Source organism: Cyanistes caeruleus, chromosome 1, assembly GCF_971803275.1.
Source record: "Cyanistes caeruleus chromosome 1, bCyaCae1.hap1.1, whole genome shotgun sequence".
Classification (NCBI taxonomy): Eukaryota; Metazoa; Chordata; class Aves; order Passeriformes; family Paridae; genus Cyanistes; species Cyanistes caeruleus.
In genome coordinates, this window is record NC_141701.1 from 19,823,981 (window position 1) to 19,843,506 (window position 19,526).

The window sequence follows — 19,526 nt, forward strand, 5'->3', positions numbered from 1 at the left end:
ACCTTATAATAGGATCCTGCAATAAATCATTGAACCGTTATTGTTTCTGGAGGAAATATTTCATAATTGAAAATATGCTGCCCCTTAGGGTATATACCAAATTAAAGTCACATGGTGATATAATCCCTAAGGAAACAAACCATAATTAAATAGTATTTAAAATGCAGAATATTTTGCAATAAAAATCCCCCTCAGAAACTTAAAATAATGTGTGAATCACAGACAACAAACATATCAATTATGTCTACCACAGAAAATGTAACCACTGCTATTTTACTTTCTTATCATTATGTATACCCTCCCAGAATTTTTTCATTTAATTTCTTCATTTAATATATTGTCAGCATTAAAACAGGGGCTTTCTTTTTCTCTTCCCCCCCCTTCCCCCGCCCCCTTTTTTTTTTTTTTTCCTGTGTGAGCAAGGATCAGAAGCAGCATAATCTTTCTGGAATGTCAGACTTTGTGGACCCCATGTGCTACAATGCAGAGCCATGTCTTTTGTTTTGATGGTTTTAAGCAGGTAACAAGTCTACAATATAGTTAAACTTAATTCTGATTCTTTGAGTCCCTCTATGTTATTGACTGATGCCCTAGGTATAAAAGTATACATACAATATGCCATGATACAGCCTTTTGCCAGGCAGGAATATGCTCAAGCAATAATATTTTCTCTTTATTTGTTTCCTCAGTTTTCCTTTTGTCTCAAAATAAATGTCAGATGTGTAGAGTTAAAAAAAAACAAAGAGAAAATCAACATTTCTGTCCAATTAAAAATTAACTTAAAAATGTTAACTGAATTACCTTAACACACTAATTTTTATGGTTCCTTTCCACACTAATTGTCTGTAATTTTTTGCTTATCAATAATAGGCTGCCCTTACAAAGCAGCCTCCAGAAGGTGGCCAGGTGTAGAGATGATCTTTGTTATCCTGAAGGAATCTGGACCGTGGCAACCTGCAGCAGAGGCTCAGTTGTGTAGTGCCCAGCTCTCCACCTGGAGTGCTGTGACCAGCTCTGAAGCTGCCGGCACAGGAAGGAAATCGACCTGTCGGAACAAGTCCAGCGGATGCCACCAAGTTGATTCGAGGGGATGGAGCACCTCTCCTGTGATGAAAGGGAGAGAACTGGGATTGTTCAGCCTGGATAAGAGAAAACTTCAGGGTGACCTAATAGTAACCTTCCAGTACCTGAAGGGTACCTACAAGAAGGAGGGAGAGGGACTTTTTACAAGGGTATGTAAATAGGTATGTAAATATTATATGTAATAGGCCAAGGGGGAATTGCTTCACACTGAAAGATGGTAGGTTTAGATTAGATATGAGGAAAAAATTCTTTACTGTGAGGGTGATGAGGCACTGGAACAAGTTGTCCAGAGGAGTTGTGGTTACCCCATCCCAGGAAGTGTTCAAGGTGAGGCTGTATGGGGCTTCAAGGAGCCTGGTCCAGTAGCAGATGTCTGTGCCCATGGCAGGGGGTTGATCTAAATGATCCTTAATATCCATTTCAACCCAGGCCATTCTATGATTCTATGATTCAGGTATAAAACTGAGTTTGCTGTGTCTCAGGGACAGACATTAATCAGATGTGCTCAACTATGACCTTCTCAGATTTTGCCTGTGTTTTAATACTACATTTATATGAAAAAAAACCCCGTCAGAAGTCATATCTTTGCTGCCGTGTTGAAATTAGTTATGATGAGGGCTAAAAATATTCAAAGTAATTCAGCTTTTATGGGAGAGATTCTGCAGTCAGATGTTTTCAGCCCTTTGACACATTGGAAATTGCATATTGTGTTTCATGGGAATTTGACCATAGACACCTCCTGCTTTTTAATGAGAAAAAAATGGTGTTATTTTGATTAGTCTTATTTAATATGTTCCATGAAATCAAGTATACCCTGTTGTAACCAATCATCCATATAAATCTTCTGTCTTCTCTATTTTGTGGTCTCATTTATGCACTACTCCCAGTCAGCCAGTTCAGACTGCTAAAACCATTTGTGTGAGTCATTATTCTGAATGTCTTTAGTAGCTCCCTCTGCTTGACCACATCCAGATCAAGCTTAGAGTTCTTCCCTTGATTAGCCTTATTCTTCACAGCTTTGCCACACACACCAGCTGCTACCCCAGCTTTCAGCCTTCTCTGCCGCTGGTGCTGGTACTTGCGTCCAGGACCCACCTCTCAGGCACCTTCATGTGGTGCAGATGCTGACAGCACCTTTCTTAGTCCTCAGCAATCAATTCCCCAAAGTGTTTTCATCTCTAATTCAACATGATAATTCTCCACATTCACTGAGGTCTTCAAACTTTATCTGTTATCTAAACCCAAGATGGAAATGGAATCATGAATTGATTCCATTTTGAATTATTCCGTTGATATTTATTCCATTGAGAATATGGATTTTCCTTGTATTTATAGTGTTAATATGTGCAATAAATAGAACTGCTAACTGGTCTGGACAAGCTGGATTGATGGGCTGAGGCCAGGTGTATGAGGTTTAATAAAGCAATATACTGAGTCCCACGCTTTGGCCACAACAACCCCTGCAGTGCCACAGGCTGGGGGCAGAGTGGCTGGAAAGCTGCATGGCAGAGAAAGACCTGGGGACTCTGATTGACAGTGGCTGAACATGAGCCAGTGTGTGCCCAGGTGGCCAAGAACCCCAGTGACACCTGGCCTGTATCAGCAGCAGTGTGGCCAGCAGGAGCAGGCAGGGATTGTCCCCCTGTACTCAGCACTGAGGCCACACCTTGCTGCTGTGTCCAGCTCTGGGCCCCTCAGTTCAGGAAGGACATTGAGGTGCTGGAGTGGGTGCAGAGAAGGGCAGTGGAGATGGGGAAGAGTATAGAGAACAAATCATATGAGATGTGGCTGAGGGAGCTGGGCTTGTTAGTCCTGGAGGAAAGGAGGCTCAGGGGTGACCTTATCACTCTCTACAACATCCTGAAAGGAGGGTGTAGCCATGTGAGGACTGGGCTCTTCTCCCAGGCAACAAGTGACAGGACAAGCAGACATTGCCTCAAACTGTTCCAGGACAGTTTCAGGTTAGATATCCTGTAAAATCTTTTCACTGAAAGGGTGCCTAGGCATTGGAATGGACTACAAAGGGATTTGGTGGAACCACCATCTTTGGAAGTGTTTGAGAAATGCCCAGATGTGGTTCTTAGGGCTACGGATTGTTGACAAGGTAGTCAAAGGTTGGAGTAAATTATATTGGAGGTCTTTTCCAACCTTAATGACTCTTTGCTTCTATAATTATATGATTTTGGACTTTCAGAATATGTAGTTTTCCTGTGTTTCAGGATATGGAGTTCCAGAGCTCCATCTCTTAAAAGAGTAGCCACTGCCAGTTGATGGTTTTGTGGATCTCAAGGCACATCTTACTTACTTCTCTGCCCAGACATGCCATATTAAGATTAATTAAATAATTTATATTAGGGGCTTTTATATATCAATTTACTTTTATCACCTTTGATGCTCCTTCAATAAAGAACAGGTCTTTGTTCATCTTTACCCTGGTGCATATGGATTCAATTATTGAAATAGTCTGCTTCAGGTTGCTGTAACTATTTACATGAAGTATAGGCACTTGTGTTTAGGACTCCAGTTTCCCTATACAGTCAAGTTAGGAGCTTTTGGAAGGTGATTTAGAGCGCTAAAAGCAACTGTATGGATTTAAATGGGGTGACTATTCCTTCTCCTTGCTCCTGGTGTTGAACACAATGAGGTTCTGATCCTGACAGCACCACTGTGAGATTGGCACAATGGTAATATTAGAAAAAAATATAATAAATTTAACTGTCATTTGAGTCTTGAAAAATTGTGTGTTACAGAAGAAGACCTTAAGGAACAATCTATGAAACTGAACATTTATTTTGTTGAATCGATCCCTGATGAACTGAAATCCCAATTATCATTTCATTTGTACCCTGAGATTCATTTCTCTGCAGATTTCAAAAGAACAGCACTAGATCAGTACATCTCTCAGCCCAAGCTTACCAGCCATCATCAACACTATCTTTGTATTTGAAAATTAAAAAGTTAATTAAAAAGCAAGGATGGATAAGAATTTGCATTTCTGATCAAAAAAGTGTTAAAAGTTTTCTCTTGCTATTAGACTTAGTAAGAAAAAAAAAATAATGTGAAACAATTTAATCTGTTTATTAAGAAGTAGAACTTTCTTAGAGTAGGCAACACCTATTTGCTTTAATACAGAGACATTATTGTCTGTATTTTTCTCTACGCTCAGAAAGACATGACCAATAGCTGCTTTTCCAGGCTGCCTAATTCTGAGATTACAGGTGAATAAAAATGCTAACAAAGAAGCTTTTTGCACTGACACAGAGAATGTTTTGAAAGGATCCCCAAAGGCAGTCAAGTGGTACCATCAAAGCACAAGACAGGGAAGAGCCCTGCTGAAAATAACACTAGACTCAAAATGTGGTACAGGAACACTATCATTCCCACATAGCTATTTAACTTTGTTTTTGATATAGACCCATCCCCTACACTATCACAGATACCCTAACCAAATCTAATAAACTTGAAAATGTTCCTGAAAACGTTAATTGCACTGACAAGACACAAGCAAATACCCCCAAAACAAGCATATATGTGTATGTTCTTCTTTTGCTTGGCTACAATAAAGAGGTTGGATTGAGACTGCTTTCCCTTTGGTAGGATCTGATGTCTTTAGGGATGGAGCTCTGCTACACGTGTCCCTAAGTCCACTGCAAAGAAGGCATTCACTGTTTGCCTTGTTGGAGCCAGAGCTGAAAGGGACAAACATCCAAATTCACAGATTCAGAGCATATTCTGTGTTGGAAGAGACTCACAAGGACCATCAAGTCCAACTCTTAAGTAAATGGCCCATACAGAGATTGAACTCACAACCTTGGGTTATTACTTCTCCCATTAACATTTCTGCTCAGCACAGAGTTCAAGCTGGTCTGTGTCACACCAGTTCCAAGCAGAACCATAAAAATAGAAGTGTTTCAAATGCCTGTGGGTAAAAGTAGCATTGGTCAGAATGGGGAGAAACAGGACTAATTCCAGTGAAACCAATCAAAATTTGTGCATGTGCAAATCTGCCATTTTTTGGAAAAAGTTATATTCATCATATTCGGAATTATTTCTTATAAATTTGATGAAGTACTTATTTTTATCAGAAATTAGTAATTAACTTAGAAATTAGTAATTAACTTAGAAATTAGTAATTAACAACAACAGCAGTATTTCTCAGAAGAAAAGCATCTGATGCAATCTTTGTTTGTCTACACATCTCATGGACATTTGAAAAAAGGAGTTTGCTTTTCAAAGGAGTCCACTGTGAAAACAAGGCAAATCTTCCCTTCTTATAACCTTCATACAGCAATGTAAGTCTGGAGGATTTTTCTGAGCTGGAAGAGGAATCTACTTCCTTAAGCTTGACAATTCTAATAGAATGTTCTCCAAAAAAAAATGTGCCTAATTGCTTTTTTTAACTGATTAATACATTAGCTTCCACTACATTCTGGTTTTACCCAAACTGTAGAACTGACTGTGTGAACTGGGTAAAGAACTTCCATCTGTGTAAAAATTTGCATAAGTTTAAAATGATAGAAGTTTTTCTGCTACATAAATAGTGAATAAACTTTCTCCTTTCACTTTCTATGTCTTTCATGATTTCATGGACATTAATTTATGTTTCCTTACACTCATCTCTTTCCCAACATGAAAAGTAATTTTCTTTTTAGTCTTTTCTCATAAAAAAGTTGGTTTATACTTTTTTATTGTCTCTACTTTTCCCAGTTCTACTATATAATTTTTCAGGTTAAATAGCTCACTGTTTATTTTATTACATTTTTATTTTACTACATTTTATTTTATTACAATTTCTAAATTACTCACTGTTTAATATATGAGTTCTGTGTGTCTACAATGGCATAATATTTTTTGCGTTGCACTTTGTTTTCTAATAATTTTTAATATTTATTTTCTTTTTATTTCTTAGGAAATGATTTTTTCATATAATTTTTGTAACTACAGAATCTTTCTCTTGAATGGCAATGGCTAGTTTATAGCCTATTTTTTTTTTTCGTATTTACATAACCTTGTGTTCATCAGTATGAATTTCATCTGTGATTTTATTTCTTGTTCACAGTGTTGTGACATCCTCCATAAGTCTTCTCAGCTTTCATTTTAAGTAATCTGAATAATTTTAGACCATGATTTTGGTACCAAACAGTCTTCCACTCTATTGATAAACATATTAAAAAACAAAGTCTCTTCACTGATTTGTAAGGAACTCCTCTGTTAACTCCTTTGCACTGTAAAAAATAACTATTTATTTCTGCTACTTTTAGATGACTCAGAACCATGAGAGTCCAGATTTTTATGGTCCTTTGCTGGAAGAATTCTTTTGGTGTTCAGGGTATACTAAAAGAATTCAGTCACTTTTATCTGTCTGTGCTCATTGACTCCACAAAAGAACTTTCCTCTAAGTTAATGAGACACAATTTCTTTTATCAAATTCCATATGAAATTAATAATAATAATAATAATAATAATCATCATCATCATCATCATCATCATCATCATCATCATCATCTCCATGATATCTTAAAATACAAGTGTCTTAATTTCAAGAATATCTTTATTATAAGACATGACAGTTCTTTACTATAGGATTCCATCTCAGTGTGGAAAAGATATACAAGTTTGCAATTTACCAGGACTTCTTTAAAACCTTACATTTAAATAGGCATCATGTCTAATAACTTTTTCTCCTCTGATATGAATGGCAAACTCTATACAGTAACAAATTAATAATATGATAATACTATTAAATTTTATATTTGAGTTCATTCAGAAATAAGGAATTGTGACTTGCTAACACTAATTTTATTATTTTGTTCCAATTCCTAAGAGATCTTTTTGGCTGTGTGGACAAAGCTTTTGTGAAGCAGAGTCACAGAATCCAAATTTTCCATTTTGTTAAAGGGTTTGGATGACTAAGCAGAGAAACTAACTTCCCAGGGAATTAGAAAGGACCACTGAACTGGCTCTTCTGGTTGAACAAAAAGTCCAGGTCATATATATCATTTCCCTTGAAGGAAATAAGATTTATAGTTGAATAGCTGCATGGTGTATGCAACCTGTGGTTCCACACACACATTCTCTGTATGAATTAGGCTGGTGCAGCTGGTTACATCTCATAAAGATGGTGAGGAGCCAGGCAGAAAATGTTTTTCAGCTTAAGAAATGTGCAGAATATATACAATGTACACAATTTACACAATGACATTCAAATTTATATTTAATATATAAATATAAATATATAAATAGATTATATGATATTATATGATATATGATATGATATTAATTATATAATATTTATTATATTATATTTATTATTTTATTGTTCCTTTTTGTGTGTAATGTCAAAAGTTCCAGCCTAATTTTTTCTGACAGCAAAACCTGGATGATATACTAATTAGCTTATCTTCAGCTTTCCCTTTTTCATCTCTTAACGTAATGCAAAACTTAGCCATAAATGTGAATGTAATGTTTGGAACCTGATTTAATTTTTGCATAAAGATTCTGTGCATATATAGCCAGAATAAAAGTTAAATTCAATATTTGTGAAAAAATATTTTATAACTAAAATTAAGGAAGAACATGAGACTCAAAAGTTAATGTAAAATATCCTTTAAAATAACAAAGTTAATTTCAGTCACATAATACAAAATTGCTTTTGCCATCTTTTATTAGTATAAGTCAGCATCTTGGATAACACTATAAAGTTTTCCCAACAATTTGCTATTGTTGAAATTTATAGTACCAATAACAGTACCAGAAAATGCCCTGGAGTAATATACTGCAATAAAAATAAACCATACCAAAAGTATTTGGGCTTAATACCAAAATTATTTGGGCTTAACTACAGTTTGTTTTTTTTTTAATATCACTAAGTATCACGCTGAAAGAATTCACAGAAATTTGTTTTACCAAGTACTGTTAACAATTCTCTTAACAATACTCCTGCCATCACACAGTTGGAGAAAAGATGGCAGAAATGGAGCCTGATCAGCCTTGGACACGCTCTTCTAAGCCCTGAAAATTTTGTGTAGTGAGAGAAGAGCTGAACTTTTCCTTCATTATCAGGGCATGACATGGAGCAGATGAGAAAGGCTTTCCCTCTGTTTTCCTGTGGATGCTACAAAGATAAAGTAAGAGATATAGTGGTTCATATGCCTGGCACTGCATCTAGGAGCCTGCTGCACCCATGAGAAAATAAGTATGGGAGACCTGTGTCCCACAAAGCTGTGCTGGGATTTCAGTAGTGACACCATAAAGTTTTGCAACACAGAAGAAAAGCTGGAATTTCAAAGTATAAAATATTGAGTGAGCTTTATTATCTTCACCTGCCAATTTTACACTGGCATGTTCAGCTATTAATTTTAAAGGGTTACAAATTATTTCAACCCTTTGGAGACCTTATGTGATGAGTAGAATAAATCCAGGCATATCTATTGTTTAGTTGCATCATACTGAATGAAATACAGTCTCTGTTCATGAAGTAAATGTGGCAGTAAATCAATTCCATTCCAACAATACCCTTTTTAAAAAATTCCTTTAGGATTTTGGAATTATTTTTTGACATCTGGCCTATCTTATGTCTGCTTCACCAATCTAATGGTCTCAGTTTCAAAAGAAAGAAATTTCACTGAGATTCACAGGAAGATGACAGATGGATTCTCTCTTACTGCCCAAGACATGAAATTGCAGGTGACACCTGATATATGATAATAAAAGAGCACCCATCAAGTAATCGGCCCCTGGCCTTTATTTCAGTGACGTCATGAGAGCACAGGTGGCTTTACCTCTGCATCCCAGAGCTGCAGAGCAAAATGGTCTGCATTGTTAGCAGCTTACCGAGGGAACTTTTATCTTCCCATCTGCGTGGTCTTTGTTGTGATAATTTTGGAGTGAAGCCATCTTCACTATTCTGAGAGTTAGGAGCAATTGGCTGCGGGGCGGTTTATCCTGCACTCTGTTGTAAACGCCGTCTTTTGGGGCTTGGACTTGTCATCAATGCTGGAGCATGTCCTGGACAGTGATTCAGAGACTGTAAGAGGAGAAAATTTATTCCTCTGCACTCTTCAGCTCCCAAATGCAGGTCGAGCCAGTCAAACTAAAGTTTTAACAGTTTAAAAACACCAGAAATCCTTTTTCTCCACCAGTACTATGTGTATCATATTTGGTGGTTTGAAGGAGTAACTAATTTTTTCATACAGGTAGACTTTTACAGAGATATCAGCTCAGGTTTAAAATCACAGAATCACAAACCATGCTGAGTAGGAAGGGACCCACAAGGATCATCGAGTCTAACTCCTGGCCCTGCATAGGACCAAGCCCAGGAATCACACCATGTGCTTGAGTCTATTTTCCAAAGGCTGCTTGAACTCTGTCAGGTTTGGTGCTGTGACCACTTCCCGGGGGAGCTGTTCCAGTGCCCAACCACACTCTGGGGGAAGAACCTTTATCTACTACCCCATCTAAACCTCTCCTGACACAGCTTCAGGCCATTGTTTCACTTTCTGTCACTGCTCACCACAGAGATGAGATCAGTGCCTGCCCCTCTTCTGCCTCTCATGGGAAATTCATAGACTGAAATGTGGTCTTCCCTCAGTCTCCTCCTTTCCAGGTTGAACAGACCTAGTGACCTCAGCCTCTCCTCATGTGGCTTCCCCTCAAGGTCCTTCACTGTCTTTGTTGCCCTCCCCTGGACACTCTCTAACAGTTTATTATCTTTTATTGTGGCACCCAAAGCTGCCCCCAGCACCTGAGCTGAGGCCACCCCAGAGCAGAGCAGGACAATCCCTTCCCTTGGGGAGGTCTGCCGTGCCTGATGCCCCCCAGGACATGCTCGGCCCTCCTGGCTGCCAGGGCACTGCTGGCTCATGGTCAGCTTGCCATTAACCACAATTCGTGTTGGAAGACTGACTATAATTTATCCCAGGAGTCAAGAAGATTTTATAGAAGAATAATATCTCCCCTGGAACATTCCTAATAGCAAAGTGTTTGTCATTTGCAGCCATCTTTTCAGTCATTCCTGGAAATGCCTATAAGAAAACTCAAATCCTAAATTAGTCGCTGCCTGAAATCATGAGGCACTGAATTCCACTGAGAAACCTGCAGAGTCTTTGTGGCTTTTGGATGTGACCAAAAAGATTCAGCTCTTAATGAAATTATACTCTAGGACAGTGTAGAGATATTAAATTCACTGAGGTACCAAATTTTCAAGGCTGCACCCCCAAAGTGTCCTTTTGCCTCAGACACAATTTTATGAAAAAAGCCCCAGTTGAAAAACAGCAAGCCATTGTCGTGAACACAACTAAGCCGCTCTCATCTCTGGGAAGGGATTAGTGGAATTGCTTTGATTACTCAGACTGAGGGAAAGGTGGGACCATGATCAGGATTGTACTGCTAGCCCACCTTTCAGAACATCTTCAAAGAAATCAGAATAGCATGTCCTTTACTTAATGCAAAGTACACAATACTGCTGTGATGGACTAAAACAGGCTGTGTAAAATGAGTTTTGCAGCTAATGTAAGCAAAGGTGGCTTCCTGATGGGATGCATGCTCTGTGAAATGAGCCTGCTTGTAACAGAATGACACATAAGGCGCTCACAAAAACAGCAGTAGTCGACTGACAGCTGTGCCTCTGGTACAGACATGGTTAAAAATGTCACCAAGAGTGGTCTGAAGGGTGACAGTAGCACAGCTTTGTGACAGTCCCAGTAAGAATGTGTTGTCCAGTCACCCAAGATGATGACCTCATTTGCTGGCAATAGAAAAGCCTGTATATCAGGAGCTAGGGAGGAGTCACTTTGGAAAATAAACTCAAGGGGAAAATGCATTAGCAAAATCATCAGTCTGAATAAAAGGAAATAGCAAAGCTCAACACTGTGTGTGGATCAGTTCAGCAAACAGATATTATTGCTCATTCAAAGTACAGGGCGAGACTGTTCCTAACTTTCCAAAAGCTAATACCTCGTTTTATTCATCTTATTTTATTAACAAGACTTGTTAGCTTTCTCCTTTCAAACTGTTAGTTTTTATATATTTCTGTTGGAGAATGATATTTTCCCTTTAGCCCTCTTCTCAGTTAAAACTACCTGCAATTGACACTTAAAACTTCAATCTATAGACTATACCTTTATGAATCATGAATCTACCATTTTGACTGTCCCTAAGATTGGTTGCTATAAAATGCAACAAGAAACCATTCTTTTCCTTTGTTCTAACACATTGATGATCATCAAGTTTTTACATCTCACTGAGACCGAACTTCTCCTTCTATCTCTCAGAAACACATAGTTTTAAAAAAATATTTCTTTCTCCCACACAGCCTTTGGGCTGAATGCAGTTTTCCCATTCACAGAAGCCTTGATACTTAGAAACATTCATGTTTTTCATCCAAGCCCTCTCAAATGGGCCAGCCAGACAGCCCTGAATCCTTCCCAAAATGGGCAGTGGACCAGTGATTCATGAGGCTTCCGGTTATCTGGAGGAATTTGATTTTGCAATGACATCAGCTAGGACTTTGAGGATCCCTGGATGAATACCAAGAGGCCCTATAGATTTGTAGAGATCCAGCTGGAGCAGCAGATCCTGCACAATTTCAGGCAGACTGGGAGGTGATCATTCTCGCAGACATGGCCCTCCAGCTCAGGGCACTTGAGACCTCCTTGGTCCATTCTCTATGTTGAAAAAACAGGCAGAGAATGTGTTAAACACCTTTGCTGCAGGTCTTCCTGTTTGTGAGGTGACCATCCTCATCCTGTAATGGACTGATGTTATTTTTCCCCGAGCTTTCCATACGGAAACTTCTCCTCTGAAGTCTCTGAAACTTCCTTCAGTAAGCTTTTTATTTTCCCATCTTCCGTCAGTAGTTGCTAAACCCGTGCTGTTACTCTATTCACAGAACACTGGGGAGAGCTGCAATCTCTTTTGGGAAAATTGCCCCAGTACACACTGAGAAGAGCCACGGTCCTGCTGTTTATGTTACAGCTAGAGATAGGAGAGGGGAGATTGCAGGGCAGATGGAAGAATCATCTCAATGGTCAAAGCCAATACACAGGGCACAAGCTACCTGTTCTGTCATCCTTCTCCTTTTGGTGACCTCCCAATAGTAGCTTTATTTTTCTGGCTATGGGAAACCTTATTAAGAATGTGTTTGGAGTAGTATTTACAGTCTTTCTTACCAAGAATAAGACAAAATGTTCTGCTTCCAAAGTGTATATAAGATTCTGAAAGCCATGTTTTGGGGATGTTAAATCTAAGAATATGCCTACATTTTTATTGGTGTTATTTTAAATGTTCAGTCTGCATTCACCATTGTGGGTTTTGACATGTTTGATTGTGTCATGATAATCAGGTTTTGACCAATTCATATCTTAAAAATATTGAAACTGTAATATTTTAACAAAAATATGTATTTTAAATGATTTACTTATGTGTTATGTCTCTGGTTCCCTGAAGAGTAGGAAAAATACTGTTTGTGTAAGTTCTAGCCCACTACAGCAAATACTATTTCCATAAATACTTACACAAAATAAAAAATGATTTGGGGATGTTTTCATACCAGGGTTTTTCTTCCCTTATACTTTCTGGAAGTGTCTTTTTATTGCCATGAACATCTCATAAAACATATTTTAATGTTGCATGCTCAACAATTGCAGGTATTTATTTTCCAGGAGCTTTCACATCAGAGGCTCTGTATCTACAATTTCACACATCCAACTAGAGAGTAAGAAACAATTATATGAGTCTCCAGTGACCCATTGTAGCTAAGAAAACAACTGAAATAAGAAATTATGGAGAAACAAAAATTCACAAAAAATGGAGTGAACTATTTCAAAGACAGATTAAAAGAAAATAAGCTATTTTCAACAAGCAAGTGGAGAGGCAAAAATATTGAAATATTGATAAATAATGGAAATTATTCATTATTTATTGGCGGGATTTTTTACATGGTCTAAAGAGTTATACTAGACATGATTTTCAAGACTTTCTGTTTAGAGAGCTTCTCTTTGACAATGCTAGACAGTTTAATGTGCCACTTTTTATTTATTAACCTTAAAGGAAGCAGGTTCTTTGTCATGAAGTAAACATTAATGAAATCAGACCAATGTCCTGTAATGCAACCCTATTATCCTCAACAGTTTTAACTCTGATACTAATTTTTCAGGTTTTTTATTTTTCCAATCTGAAAGAGTAGTCTTGATTATTATAATTCTCATTTAGAGCCCAAGTTGTAAGCTACCATTTATGATGTCTATATACCAGCACCTGCGTGTGCAAAGACTGTGCTGCACATACCAATTTTTTGCATGAGGCAGTTCTGGAGAACTGTTGTTTTATGCAATAGTATCTAGTCATATGTGTCTCCAAGTTTTTCATTTAATTCAGCATTACACAATCAAAGTGGCAGTGGACTATCTCAATCACTGCAGATTTTTTGGTCCTTGCTGTATAGGTAGCACATGAAAACGGTTTTGCCTGTTAAAGCAGAAAGGTATCACTGAATGCTGGAGCTCTCAGCCTGTGTCTTAATCTCAAAGCTGCTCACTTTATGGGAAAATTTTTATATTATGGCATAGATCTATAGTCTAAGATCATGTCTGAGCTTATGAAAGAAATGTTGACTTTTCTAACTGATCTACTTATTCACTATATATTCAATCTTGCATTCACTGTCCTCTGAGGTACTTGGTAGACTAAGTCAGAGTTGCAGGACAGAGAAGTGTCTCTGGGGATCACTATGACTAAGCTTAAAGCTCTGATATTTTTAAAGGGTTTATGCTGTTGCACTATTTCTCCAACTTGTTTACATTCTGCCTGTTTCTGGGGAGAGGACTGGTAGCACTTCTTATTTTGTATCTTGTATGATGCTTCCCATTTTAATATTCTGTCTTCACATTCTGACATATTTCTCAGACTTTAAACTTGGGTTTTGAAATGTAAGTTTTCCTGTTGTGTAGCTCTCTCAGACTGAATAAACTTAGGAAATATGAGCCAAAAGAGTATCTCAGAAAAAGCATAAGATATCTCTTCATGGAATCCCAAGCCCCATTAAATTGTTCTAGTGACCTTTTCTTAAAAGGTCTCGTGCCCTCATCCTTGAAATAAGTCTTTCTGTCTTGCCTAAATTAATTGCCAAATTAATTTGGATCAGATCAGAGGCCCTTGAGAGGTAGAGTTTTACAGCTGGAGCCAGCAGAGCCTGGGCTGCAGGCTTAGGAGCCTGTCCTGTGTGCCCAGCAAGAGGAGCTGGACTCTGTCTGTCCCACGAGACCTTGGTTTCTACACATACTCCTTGTGAACACGTGCTTTATAAACAGGAGGCATGAGCTGAAATGACAGACATTGCAAATAACATCCCAGCTGCATATAGGGACCAAGCTGATCTCTGAACAAAGTGTGTTCTGAAGTGAAGGATTCTGAAAAACAATCCTGGACTGGTACCAGAAAACAGTAGCACATATTTGTGTCAATCTTTCCATGCCTTCTGCAAATATTCCCCTCTGCAAAATGAGCATAAATAACACTCCCTCTCCAAAAAAACAGTCTGAAAACTTCATGATGTTGTCACTGCTTAAGGAACTGTAGTACCAAGCATCATTGCAAAGCTCATGAAAGAATATGAAATTCTCTCTAAGAAACAAGGCAGCTCTTCAGCAATGAAGGAACAGCAAATTGGGTAGCTGCTCACCAAATATGGATAAAGTGGCTAAAGCAGAAGATATATAATTGAAGTATCTTTTCAATCGAGACATGAATTGTGGTGAAAGAGGCAAAATTAATATTTTATTAGTTTCTACTAAGGGTCAATGTGCCACCTGTGTACCTTTGTATTAGTGATTACCCATATCAATTTACCCATTAATTTATTCGTTTACTCTTAGAGTAAGATTACTCTGAGCATTGAATGTAGTTTCATATTAGTTAGATTTGCTTTTTTTCTCTACTTATCTGTCACATTTATTTATTTCATTATATCACCACTTTCCTCTTCAAACAGTTATAGACTGTGTTCCTTAAATTTTGAGTTAGTTTTACTAGACTAATTCTCCACATCACTATGACTAACTTTGATTATATTTCACATAAAAACTGTTATTTAATCTGATGCCACAGTCCCACAATATTCAGCTGAAATTCACTCACTAAAGTACATCATCCGTTGAGCCAGCTAGTTCTTTCTCTCCCTATTTTCAAATTGCTGTCTTTTTTCTAGAAAATTCTTTCCTTTCAAATTACTGGTTAATACTGTAGCAGCAAAGATAAACTTAATAAAATAGATTAAATATGAAAAATGTAATTATGTTTTAAATTAAATGTAAATGTTTAAAAATATAAAACTTTGTAAATGTGTTTTTGCATTTTGTACTGAAACCTCCCATATATATGTATAGAGCAATTGCCCACACATAAAACTGTCTCACAAATTTCAAAGTAATAGTTTGTGTAATTATGTTGAATCAGAGGGGTCCTGTTACTTTGTTCATAGCTGGGAAAAAAAGCTTATGTAATACTGAAATGAAATGTTATTACAGTCTCACTTACTCATTCTTGGAATTGGCTTAGTGATTACTTCAACATCGACATCAGTGAAAAACATTTGACATCTGGCCTAGAAAATCAGACAGCAGACCACAGAGACTTTGATTAAAAAACTTCATGTAATTTTCTCCAATCAGTAAGCTGGCCTATTCTTTTATTAGAATGAAGGCTTCTCTCATCACCTGCAAATTTCTAGGAAGACCTCAGAAAAAAAAGGGAAAAAAGAGCAGTTCTACTACTTTTATAATGAATTTCCATTCCAACAAGCAATTGCACAGACTGAAGAGAGCACTGGTTCCTCTGACAAATTTTCTCCTCTGTTTGAAAAGGGTCAAACATCTGATTTGCACAGGATTTTTTGCTATTTATTCCTTTACCAGAGTTTACTATTCCATCCTTCCCTGTTTAATGATTCCTCAGGGGTTTTACACAAAGTGCAAACCCATTTTCTGGAAAAATACAGCAAAATATACCAGCTTTTTCATGTTTTTTTTGTATGTCACTGAGTAATCCAAGCTGGGAATGATATGGGTCACTTATGATCACGTTTTTATACCCTTCTCCAGAGCACAACCGCTCTATCATGAGGAAGAATGAACCATTAGCACAGTATTACAACATACATTCAGAAATGAGCTGCACTGAAGTATCATCATGAATTAACATCTCAGGCTGAGACTTCAGCTCATGACATGAGAGAGAGACATCAATGAACTCATGCAGGAAATGCTCCAGCAATGAACCCCCCACACGGCCTTTCCTCTGCGAATCAATTTACTTCAATGAAAATGGATACCTAACTTATTTTCAACAAGCTAATTTTAATGTATTTGTTTTCAGCTCCAAGAGTGTTGCTGAAGGCCTTTCAAATGCAGTACCCCTTCTGACTCTTTTGGTGAGAGCAAAGTCCTTGCTAATATAATGCTACAGTAGATTCGCTTGCCTTAAGAACAATAAGTGTGCTGTAAAATATGATACTACCATCAAAACATTCATAACCAAATATCAATAAAGTTACAAAGCTGGAAGAGAAAGAAAGTATTGCACTTCCCTAAACTGAATATCACAGTATAATCCTTATAAAAGGTAATTATCAAAAAAAGTCTTGAGAGAAAAACTGTAACAGGGAGACAGAATGAGCTTGCTCTGGAAACAGAACGAGAAATCTCACCACCATTGTAAACTGGGGACTGTATTTAATGATGTGCCTTACAGATTCTGATCATAATCAATCATATTCCAGAGCAGATGAGCTTCTCTTGCTGCTGTTGGGTTTTGTTAGAAGCAATCATGTTAGTTCATCCTGTTAAACATAGTCCTTTAATTGTACATGTTGATACCTCCAGCTATTTGCAGTCATATTAAAAGAATAAAAAAATTCCTTTATGAAGATGTGCCTAATGGCCCAAACAGAACACCTCAAAACATATAACAATATAACATTTACAGCAAAGAGCATTTTTTTCCTGTATGTAGGGAAAGAACAACCTGCTTGCTATCAGAGCACAAACATTGTGCACAAATGATTGCTGCATCCTGGCAGTACTCTGTAATTCCTTCTTTAACTACTATTGTAAAACACCATGCTTAATTTCCCACTAAAGCATTACCATACCACCATGAATTTCACAGTATAGAAAACCTATTTTTATGATAGATATAACTAAATCTCATTCAGAAAGATATTGAATAGGATCTATTGCCCTGTTATCCAAAGTCTTGTTACTCTGTTTTACATCCTCAAAATGTTTTGCATTCATGCTACACTCCATTCCACAGCAGTCATTTTTTCAACAGTTAAAGTAGTGTAATCTATCTACTAGGGACTAGGTCAGTTATTCCTTCTGCAATAGTAACATGACAGAATAAACCCAGAATGTTATGTTCTCCCTTCTATGTTAGGGGAAATGGGGACAGAAGTGCACACAATGGAAGGTTTTCTCATGTGATCTGGGGAAGAAGTGGGCTACACGTGGGGCTATGATGAGCTGTATCTTGTGTTTGCTTTGTTCTGCTGCATGGCTGCATCCCCACAGTAAACTATTGCAGAATTGGACATTAATAACTTTACTCTCACTAATTAGTTATGGACTTTATGGTACTAATCAATAAACTAATTAAGCTGGGTCAGTCGGTCTCCTGAGCCCTTCTTAAGAACAGCAAATAGAAAATTGTCAAACCCTTGGGTCACAGACACCACCAGAGGGAGGTGAGTGATGCTCCTGGAGGATGTGGGCAAACACAGATGGCTGTGGGCCTGGCAGGGGGGCACCAAGGCCTCTTGGAGAGCTGCTGCTGTTGGGAGCAAGGACACCTATGGAAATGCCTGAAGCATGGCCATAAGGGAAAGACAAGAAAAAAAGGCTTTCTGAGAAGAGCATATGCTGGAAAGACCTCAAAAATTTCTTCCCCTTGCACCTCAATAATTTAAACTTACTTTTAAAAAAATATATGGAACAACATTAAAACCAAATCTGCCTCTGTCATTGACTTTACCCTCCAAACAGATCTAGCCTATAATAATTCAACACCTCTCTGAAGAGACTGAGTGAAAAAGCAACAGAAGTGGTTTTACTTCTTTTCTCTTGAGCATATGCTACCATTCCTGCCTCTGCAAACACTGAATATTATTTAAATTTGCTTCTGCCTGGAACTTCAACAACAGCCATTTGTTTTTCTCCCCATGAGCATATTACAGAAATTTACTTTCAGTTGATTGACCCTGACAATATATGATAAAGGTGATCCTTTATGTTATATCTGCTTAATGAGATTAATCTGCTAAAGGCTGAAATAAAAGAAATAAAATCATATAATCTATGATTGCAGTGAATTGGACTGTCCCACTATAATTCTCTTTCAAGTTATCTGAGTATGAATTAAGCGACACAAAATATATTTTGCCCTCAGAGTAACTAACATTTGCTTACTGAACTCTACGTGGTATTGCCAAGGATGCAACAATTCTTCATGTAATTTCAGTAAATGGTTGGCACACTGAGCTTCTGAACTAAGTAAATGACATATTAAGTCTAGACTGAGAGAGGCCTCTGCTGTTCCATAATTCTTCAGATTGGTACATGGTATCAAGCAACATGATGTTTCTTTTTTCTTATAATTATTTTTGAATAATTGCATCACTAACAAGAGATACCTCATCACAAAGAACTCAGATTTTGTTATTTGTTTCATGTGGATCCTTGAGCAGCTGTTGTTTTGTACTGTCATGTGAGAAAAAAACTCCATGTCCAGTAACATTTTATACATAGCGTGAAAGGATAGTTTAACTCATTTGTTTCAAACAATATAGTGATTTGGTTAGGTGTCATTTAGCTTCTCCCATAAAATAAAATAAAACAAAAAAAACCAAAATAAAATAAAATAAAATAAAATAAAATAAAATAAAATAAAATAAAATAAAATAAAATAAAATAAAATAAAATAAAATAAAATAAAATAAAATAAAATAAAATAAAATGAAGGGTTATTTCTGTTAACTAAATAGTCATTATATTTTTGCGATTTTTCCTTTTCTGCAGAACCATACAATAAGTGACTTTTATTTTAGCTTTGGATGTAATTGAAACTAAAAATTCACTTTGGTACTCCTGAGCAATCTTTTTTCTTACTTCAACCATTTTGATGTTATTTTCATGTATAATGAATTTTTTCTTTAACTTACACTTGGAATATTTTGTTATGACACAATTTCAACCATGTACTGATTTTGTACTGATATTAAATTTGATTTAAATTTGAAACAAAAGCTTAGTTTATAGCAAAATGGATTTAAGAAACTATGAAATAATTTAAATGAATATATGATTCTTCTAAATTGCATTCAAAATTCTGACCCTAATTTCTATGGGTTTTTTTCTGATTACAGATCTTTTCTTCATAGTTTAACTTTCTGG